This window comes from Silurus aristotelis (genome assembly GCF_946808225.1).
Source record: "Silurus aristotelis genome assembly, chromosome: 14".
Taxonomy (NCBI): domain Eukaryota; kingdom Metazoa; phylum Chordata; class Actinopteri; order Siluriformes; family Siluridae; genus Silurus; species Silurus aristotelis.
Genome location: NC_139587.1, coordinates 20783437 through 20793499, shown reverse-complemented (window position 1 = coordinate 20793499; position 10063 = coordinate 20783437).

Genomic DNA, 10063 nt, shown 5'->3' with positions numbered 1-10063 from the left:
CGTTAATGCATTAATGATGTACTTATTCATTATTTTAGCTTTCATTCACGTCCTTTTATTATTCACAAACTATTTCAAAAGTTAAATGAAGCATGTAAGCAGTCCACCGAGATCGATTGCTGGTATGCAATGTTCTGCCTGTTCATGCAATAATTTCTGGGAAAGTGTGAAATATCACTTCCCCTCATAAAAATTATCCCAAAAGGAATGTACACATAGATAAATTCACTTGATGAATGCAGATTTGGAAAGCAAGGCTATTTGTTGAGTGTTGTCTTGTATCTGTCAACACTAGATACAAGAACATGTTTCCAGGTTTGCCCATTAAAGAAAGGAAATTGTAGGCTATTCCCAAAACAAAATGTTTAGCAGTGATAAATGCTTGAAATATGTGCTTAGTGTATTTTGGTCATATGACTGATGGGGCCCCACTTGTGGGGCACTAAAATAGCAGGGTCAGTATTCTCAAGCATGGCTAATGCGTTCATTAACTCTAGCCATGGAACAACTCTGTAGGAAAAAAATCACATCCTTTCAAAGAGACGTCAAAGAATCACAGCATTCTGATTTCATTGCACTTCCTAGCAGGATATCATGTGCTGTTGTGGAAAGTGCAAAGTTTAATCATGCAGAGCAGAGCAAGAGAATGATCAGAAAAATGGAGGGTCATAGGTCTTATAATGGCATGATCCCACAAGCATCAAGGAGCGTAATGCGCATTATGATGTGAGCCTCTGTGGCGTAAATCAAAACCCACAGGCAGGTCAGAGTTCTCTTCCCTGTGGAGCTCAGAAACCTTTTAATAGGACACTGACCACTGTTCAGGCATCAGCAGACATCATGCCTACAGTAGAGTCTCATGCTTTTTTAAACTTAAGTAGCAGCACTAAGCTTTTGTGAATAAAAATTTTCTCCCTCAACTCACTGAGATTCCTGGTTGGCTGATATAAATGTACTGTCCCACTTTTCTTTCAGATCACTATCCCAATCCATCCTTTCTCAAAAAAGAGAAAAAGTCAGAAAGCAGATTTTTTTTTTCTTCTACATTTGTGAAACAGTGCACATTACTGGCAATTGAAGCAAAAATGGTGCAAAGGTGCAACCTATCGCTGATTTCTTTTCCAGTCAAGTTTGCACATTCATAAAGCCTATCCGTGACAGTCATGTCGAAATTTCATCTCTATTTTGCTGCTATTTTTTAGCCCATGTTCCTGACACTGTATTAACGTCATCAGCAGTGATTGAAAAGGCATGTGAGCAATACAGTTGCAGACATAACAAACATAAACAAGGCAGATTATTTACTCTATTGAGATTTTTTCTGCCCAAAAAAATGCTTTTGGAGGATAAACTACAATTTTATAAACACACATTGTCTGATCAAAGTAGAAATTAAACAAAGGGACAGAACACAGAACTATAAACATGACATGTGGAGCTGTGTGTATGATCGGTTGCTGCACAAAATTCTAACAATGCCATTGGTGAAGCCTTGCGATATCATGCATTGATCGAGTTTCATTGACTCATTGTCAAGAGACAGTATTAATAGATATCAGATTTTCAATTACTATTGTTTACCTATATGTCTCCGTGTCATTGCTATATTCCTCTGTACACTTTGTCTATATCATTTCCCTGCACACCTGCTTCACCCGGATGCCTTTGAGCCTCGTTCATTATACCCCTATCTCTCACTCTATTTAACTTCTGTCATTTGCATCTGATTATAATGCTCCTGCTTGTGCTTCTGATACTAATGTCTCGTTTCTGATTTCCTCCTATCCTAACCCCGAAGCCTGCCCCCGATGTCCAGACACGGAGAAGGGAAACACAACCTTCACTTTGCTATAATCTTGTGGGTCCTGAATTGAGTATATCCTGTCTGTCTGCCATCTGCCCATGTCTGACACTCACCTCTTGACCTCACATCTTCAATTAAACAAACTTACTCTGCATAAATGAAACATAATTAGTTGTTTCAAGTACAGATTTATTACCATTTAAAACCACATTCTGTTGTCTCATCAGCTCTGTTTACTTTATTAATAGTAATCATTATTAACAATCCCATCATCCTATGGATGCTGAACCACATCTTTTGAAAGATTTTGTTTTGTTGTTGAGGTTTAGCTTTTTAAAATGCTTTTATTCTGCCTATTTCATAGTACTGCAATAGGAAACACCCTGATTAGCTACAGTACAATGTTGCATGCCATTTGGACACAGGATTCAAAATCCGTGTGGCATTTTACTTGAGCTAATACATTTCTGATTGCAATTTCACAGGCATTGATTGAGTCTCCCGTATCCTGAACCAGATATATGGCTCTTTTTTCAGCTTGTTGGATTGTCTATTTAAATTCATTATAAACTTGTGCATTGATTTGGACTGTTTTTTATCAAAGCATCAGTATCTCCTGTACCTTCTGAATTTTGACATTGTATTACACTCACACACCTGATAAGTGACTTTAATTGCCGAATTGATGTTAATTGCTGATTAATAGGACTAATCATGTCCTGTTTACTAACCATAGAGTGTTTGTGATTAGGCAAGGTAAACAGACATCAGTGTTGGTACATTTGGGTTGTGGGATTTTGAAAAAAACACTGTATGTTTTAAATCTGTTAAACATGATAAACTGACCTTCTTGTAACGTGGTTGCCCAAGTGAGCACAACACTTTAATGTTTTTGCTTGTAATACAGCATTATTTTGGTTAATAATATACGCACTTACACATCATGTCTTGATTATGAACAAACATATCTTTAATTATGCCCAAAATACAATACCTTAGTCTCTGCAGACCATAACATACAGTATTTGCCTTACGTTTTGTGGTGATTTTTATATTTTATTTATTTATTTATTTATTTATTTATTTATTGTGCAGGTATACTTGTATGTATGTATGTATGTATGTATGTATGTATGTATGTATGTATGTATGTATGTAATGAATGATATTAAAATCACTATGGCAACGGAATGGCAACCAGTGCAATAACTGTGAAATAAGGGTGATGTGATCATGTTTGCAGCCACCCGTGAGCAGACAGGAAATCACATTTTGAACCACCTGTAGATGAGAGAATGTATAGATATTACTTAAGATATTACTTAAACTCCTGCAGATAAATGCTCAAGTTCAACAAAGCACAACCAATTGTTCCTTAGTAAGAGCGATCCTCAAGTGGTACATGTCGAAGGTCTAGGAAGCTTTCATATCTATTCATCTTTTTAGGTATCCCACAATAATACTTTTCTTTTGTTTGCTACTTTTGTGCTGACACTTTCTATCCTTCACTCATCAGAAATTCATTGACAGTAAAATCATGAGTACGTAGTTAAAAGCTTCTGTTTATTGCATCAACTGCTTAGTCTCCTTTTTTACATTCCAAATTTCCAGAGCGCCTTTTATTTCTGTATCACTAACTTGAACTTTCTGCAACCCCAAATATACAGCATTCTTGCTTTATTTCCTGCATTTGGGTCAATTCAGGGTCAAATCTTTCTCATTGTAATCAAAACAGTACTACAGTGAAATTGTTTCAGGATTCAATTCAAACTAAACACTGCATATATGAAAACATCCTTAAGTTTAATGGTGATTCAGGCCCAACTGCTAGGCTAAGCTTATATTTACTCCTTTGAAACACAAAGTCTAAGTACACACCCTTATTAAATACCATAGGTTTAATGATTGACAACAAGTTTCAGTGAAATAGACTTGATAATTTCTTATATATTCTCTTTCATAATTGGCTATTCAACATAAGCCTCAATTTTCACTTTCATTAAGATTCTTTGGATGCTGTTATATGTCACATATAGCCTGAGAGGAAACTCTGTGTGACCTGTATTTGACAATAAGTGAAAAAACAGGTATTACTGCCTGAGTACTTTCTGCTTGTATCATAAACCCTAAAATTATAACAGAGCATGTTAGGTTATGTAACATTTGAGCCACGTACACTGCCTTAGAAGCCTCCAATACTGCCTCCAGGAAAAAACAGGGAATTAGTCTACTAAAAGTGTCTGTTTTACTGTAATAAAAACAACACTCTGTACAAACTTTCTTTATTTTCCTTTCTAAAGTAATCTACTAACTAAAAGAACTTTCAAATGTTGACTCCAGATGGTCCTTAGGACTCCCCCATTTCCCAGGGTCAAAGTTCAAGGGTGAGTGGATTCTAAAAGTGAACTTGAATCGGAAGAAAATGCTGTGTCTCTTTCCTGTGCTTTCTTTTCCAAAACCATGATGGCTGTCTGGTCGGGCCAGTCTGATTGGAGTGTAATGTTGAGAGGCATGCTGCTGGCTGATGGTGACTGGTGGATGAGAGACCTAACACGTTGCTCTTTGTTCCAGCATGCATTTCAGGAGTCTCTCATCATATCCAATCAACACAAATGGGACTTGCTATGACTCCTGCTATCAGCAGAAATCAGCAGCTCAGCAATAATAATGCAATCAGAGATTGTCAATAACTTGGCACAGTGGGAAGACTTCAAGAGTCGACTGACAGAACATTTGCATATTGATAAGTGAGTGTGCAACTTTATCATTTCGCTTTACATACTGCTGCTTGTGCTAGGTATAGAAAAGGTATAGGAAGCACAATATGGCTTACATCTATGCTAAAGCAACATACAGTCCCATGTACTTGCTTCATCATGTATCGGATTCAGCTCTTTAGAAAATAAGGCTTACCCCTGTGCTGCTCTATGCCCTTTCTCTGTGTTTGAAAGATAGCATGAGTGAATGAGCTTGGATTTGCAGCATGGGTAAAAGTCTATGGGACCTTAAAATTTGGAGACATTCTTGGTTGCACTAATCCTTGTATTGAATTTTGGGGAAAAAAGTATTTGAGTAGGCCATAGGGTTGTAAAAGGTGCTCAGATTTATGGAGGCAGACAAGATACTTTGTGTTGCCACGTTGTTAAGAAAGGGTATGAAGAAATGCTGATGGCTGCCAGTAATCCACTATTTTATATGGTTATGACCGAGTTTGGCTAGCACCCAAACAGCTGCGTAAATTCCCGTTGAACGGAAAACAATGTTGGACTGTAGGACAAAATTAAATGAACCCCATAAATTTATCGTAATTCTGTCCTTTGCTTTCCTGTAGACTAGTATGTATCCGTCATTCAGAGATCGGGTTTGGAGCAGAGGTGCATCACGAGATACAAAAAAGTTTAATCTCCATTATACATGGGAAATATAGTAAATATCAGATTTAATGAACTGTGAAGCATGACCATGTTTAGTCCCTATGCACCATTCTATCCTGCTCACCAGTGTTTCTCACCAGTGTTCATGGAGTCCCCTGTGATGCCTGTGCATAAGCATTCCCACCCAGATGCTTTTTTTAATCTTGGATTTTTTTTTTGCTTAGGGTTTGCCTTTCCGTTGCTTTGCTGAAATAAAAAAAAAAATGTTTGTTTGCAGAAAAAGCTAAAAGGGTGGTTAAATACCAAGTGAGCTTTGTGATGTACAGTTCTGCGGTTCAGTAAATACTTGAACAAATAGCCTTGTTTGCGAAAATAAAGGTCAAGAAGGTCAAGATCAAGAAGCTTGCGTAAAAAGCGGAGCTGGTATTACTGGAAGAGCATGACGTGATCCATGAACTTGTTTGCTTCCTGATTTGAGTCATTAGCTTCCAAATATGCAGTGAAGTATCACTAAATGCTTTGAGTTCACCCAAAAAAAAAAAGGTCGCTGCTCCAGCAAGCGGTTGGATTTTACAGCCCGGTTGTTGAATAACTATTACACAGCATTACACTGCAACCGGAGTGTCAAAACTCATCCCCTCTTTATAATGCATGGAATTTGGCATTGTAAATATCTCTGTAATTATCTGGGGGTATCCTAAATGCATTCAAAACACAGCGAGATTTCTGTTCTCTGTGGATAGAAGTCTAACACCCTCACATCACACTATGTTGTTTAGCAGGTGTAGGAAGTGTACAAATTCCATGTTGTAAGGGAGATAACAGTGCAATAAATTATAGCCTTTCCATGCTGTTTAAAAGTATCCTGTGTTTTTTAACTAACACATTGTCAGGCTTCAACAGTGTTGCCCCTGATTTACTATTGCAAGGAAGTTGTTGTGCACACAACGTCAGTAACTAGTGAATGCCAAAACCAAAACATAACGCTGTACGTCATGCACAATCATAAACAAGTTATAGTGCCTAGAGCTAATGTGAGTGGTTTGCAGTAATGGCAAGTAAGATTCTTATTGCCCCATGTTGTCTACAGTACATGCAGTCAAATTGTCTAACTCAAAAAACCTGTACAACTGTGAAAAAAAAAAGTCCTACTTAGATTTTTTTTTATTTTGCGTATATAATATTAGGCAAACTAGAACAGTGGAAGTCTATTTACACAAATGTTCATGCTCCCAAGACTGCCTTGAATCCTGGTTGAATAAAATGATTTTCTGCCAGTTGGACTCAGTTTTGTGGTGTGATTGATCTGCTGCTTTTTATCTTACAAAGCAAGCAACATTTGCATTTAGATTTGCTTTAAAGTCCCGTTTGATCCAGTTGAGTTTTCTGATATTTAGGCGATGATATTACCTCTTCATAAGCTGCAGTAGTGATGTAAGTGAATATGAATACATTATCCGGATTGAACCGATAATGTTTTCTAAACCGATTTAGGCACAGATACTAATACAGTAGATGGGGCTTTATTGTATTCTTAGCCACAATGGTTCAACAGGGTATCTGGTTTCTGAGAGACTAGAAATGTGCAGGAGTTTGTGTTAGTGTGTGCTTGGTTACTTCCATAGGGCCATGAATAAGCATGCAGAATGAAGAAAGTCCACCTTTATGAACATGTGACTTTGTGCAATGCATTTGCAGTATCATTAGCAGTGGAGAATAAAGTACACTAATCCTGTACTTGAGTAAAAGTACACATACCCTGCTTTAGGATTATTTCAAAGTCCATAAGTACAGATGGTACCATAAGTAGATGGCCCCCGAGATACGATGGTTCGACTTAACAATTTTCCACCTCCCTTGGATACTGCCTGGTCAGGATCATGATGCCTTAAATTAAGTTAGCTATTTGTTTATATTTTAGGCAATAGAGCTAAATCTGTTTTAAAGAAAATATCGTTGGCAGATACATTTATAATGCACAAAAAGAATTTCACAAAACACTCATGACTTGTGCGCATCTCTAGTTAAGACCGATATGAAGAGAAATGTAGCTGAGGAAGTGTCAATACAATAAAATTCAAATTTAGGACACGTCTGCTTCAGTTTTATCTCTGAATACAGATAGTGTATTTGAAAAACTAAACAGATACCAATATAGACAAATTTGCATTACAATAAATACTTCATGAAAGATATAATTCATCTTTCCTCATCAGATCTTCAAGGTGACTCCAAGCTCATCTTCATTTCTTCTACTAAGCTAATTTATTCTCATAACTACACTGGAGCAGTAAATAAAAAAAATAAAATCCTGTACACATCCTGAAAGAATTTCCCTGAGATATGACTCATTTACTGCACTCGATCCACACTGGTTCAAAACCTATTTTTTAGCTTTAGCTTCAAAACTGCTGTTATAATATACATTCAGGGATGATCACTAAAGCAATGCATCTAATGGAATAATTGTAGTGAGATTATTATGATTTATTGATTGATCAATGTCTCCTTGGATGTATGTGAGAATTAGCCTTTATGTGATATTTTTTCCTACTTCATTGCCACTTTTTGGTGCTCATAAACCTTATAAAAAATATCCACGTTTCACAGATATTATAGCTATTGTGAAATTGCATTTTATACTTTTATGATCTCAAATTACACATGCTTTCGCATATAGTACATATGCGTCTATAAAATGGGAGTACATGTTGGAGGGAAATGGTGCTTTAAACTTGTCAAATATACATTACAGAACAATTTTTTCTTCGCATAGCCCAGCAATGTTAGAAGAGGGGTCAGAGCGCAGGGTCAGTAATGATACAGGGCCCTGGAGCTTGAGGGTTAAGGGCCTTTCTCAGGTGTCCCAAGAGTTGCAGTTTGGTGATACCAGGGATTGAACATCACCCTTCTTTTCAGTAACCCAGAGCCTTAACTATTGAGCTACCAAAGCTTCTAAAAAACCCTCAATCTTGGAAACCACTTGCCCAAAGAAATCATTAAATTATTATAAATGTACCCTATATGGACAACAATTTGAGGACACCTGACCATTAGATTGTGCTTTTTGAACATCGTATTACACATTTTGTCCCAATTTGCTCTTTTAATTACCTCCACTCTTTTGGGAATAAGTTTAAATAGATTTTGTAGTGTTTGGGTTTCCTAGTTCAAGTGAATGGAAATTTATTTCTACCACAACAAGACATCCTATACCATTGCGTACCTTCAAGTTTGTGGTAACAATTAATGGAAGAACCAGATGTGACTAAGAAAAAGTTAGGAATCCCAATACTTTTGTCCATATGGTGAAATCAAGTCATATAAAAATGACATGTGAAAGTAATCGATCACAAAGTCAGCCGAAGCGTGCATACATTTGCCTGTGCAAGGGAATAAGTACTGTGTGATTGAAAATCTGACTGATTCTTTGGTAAATCAGGCCCACTGATCAGCAGCTTCAAAGTTTTTGAGAAATTTCTAAATCTTCATCTTTAGTCTTTTTTTTTTTTTTTAGAGGTCACCCATTTGCTCCACTCTGTTGCTGTTTTCCTTATCCCATGTCAATTCACATTAATGCAGTCAGAGGCTTTCTAGGCAATTCTGGTTCAGCAGGAAACTTCAAAGTGCTCATTTGCACTGTCAGAGAGACCCAATGATCCCTGAGCGCCTTACTGGATTTGGGATCTGTTTTGAAGTCTGGTCATAGGGTTCTAGCAAATAAGTCATGTCATGCAAATGATAGAACAGTGGAAAACACAGTCACACACTCCTGCAACGTTAACACACACACACACACACACACACACACACACACACACACACACACACACACACACACACACACACACACACACACACACACAAAGTGCCATGTGAAGTTGTTCACTCTTTGTCATGCAGCAACACATTATTTATCACAAAAGAACAGCACTGTTTACTTACCTCATTTGGCTTTCCAAACTTTAGCATCTGAGTTTCTCAAACTGAATTTCAAAAAGGGCCATGTTTTAGCTTTTCATGTGTAAAAAAAAATTGAAATTATAAAATAGATTTATGGGAATCAAATTGGATTGATCATATGAGATGATCAAATGTTTAATATTTTATTTTGTTTAATGTTCGCACCTGCCTTAACATTTTCCATCATCCCCAGCTAGTCAATATGCTACACACATCACATGATCGATCACAATCAGCATACGACCAGTCAAAAGCAAGAATTTCTTCATTATTTCAGTGTCATGTTTCAATTAAGCACATTCCTGTTCCTGACTGTTGCTATTTTAGACACTCTTTGTAAATAACTCAAACATTTGCTTCTTTATTGTATCAGTGAACTTACAAAGCAATATATTTTTGTGTTCTGTCAACCATTATTTTCTTTTTCTCTACATATGGTATATGCCTTTGCTTACCTTAGCTTGTTGTAGTTCTTCTAACTATTCCATGTTTTATTTTGATTTGTTTGACTTTTTTGTTTTTTTTTCTAATAACCTTGCTTTTGCATCCAAAAAGAAAATACAGTTGCAGGTGCCTGCAGCACACTGTTTCCATGACCTTAGCAGATGTTCTCAGTTTTGTCAGCTATGCCTGGAATTCCATGGTGCGATTTAAATAAATATAATCTAATAAATAATAAATAAATAATAAATAAATCTAATATATGAAAAATCCTTAATTTTTAACCTGTACATTAAAAACAGTCAGCTACAAATAGAATGCATGAAAAGTACATCATTGTTTATATTACAGACAAGAATAGACCAAAATGATGGGTCCTTTGTTGTCTTTCCTGTAAAGGGAAGCATCAATGTAACACACTAAACATCTACAACAGATGAGTGATTGTTCGGAGCAGTAAACTTCATCATCATGTGGTCGT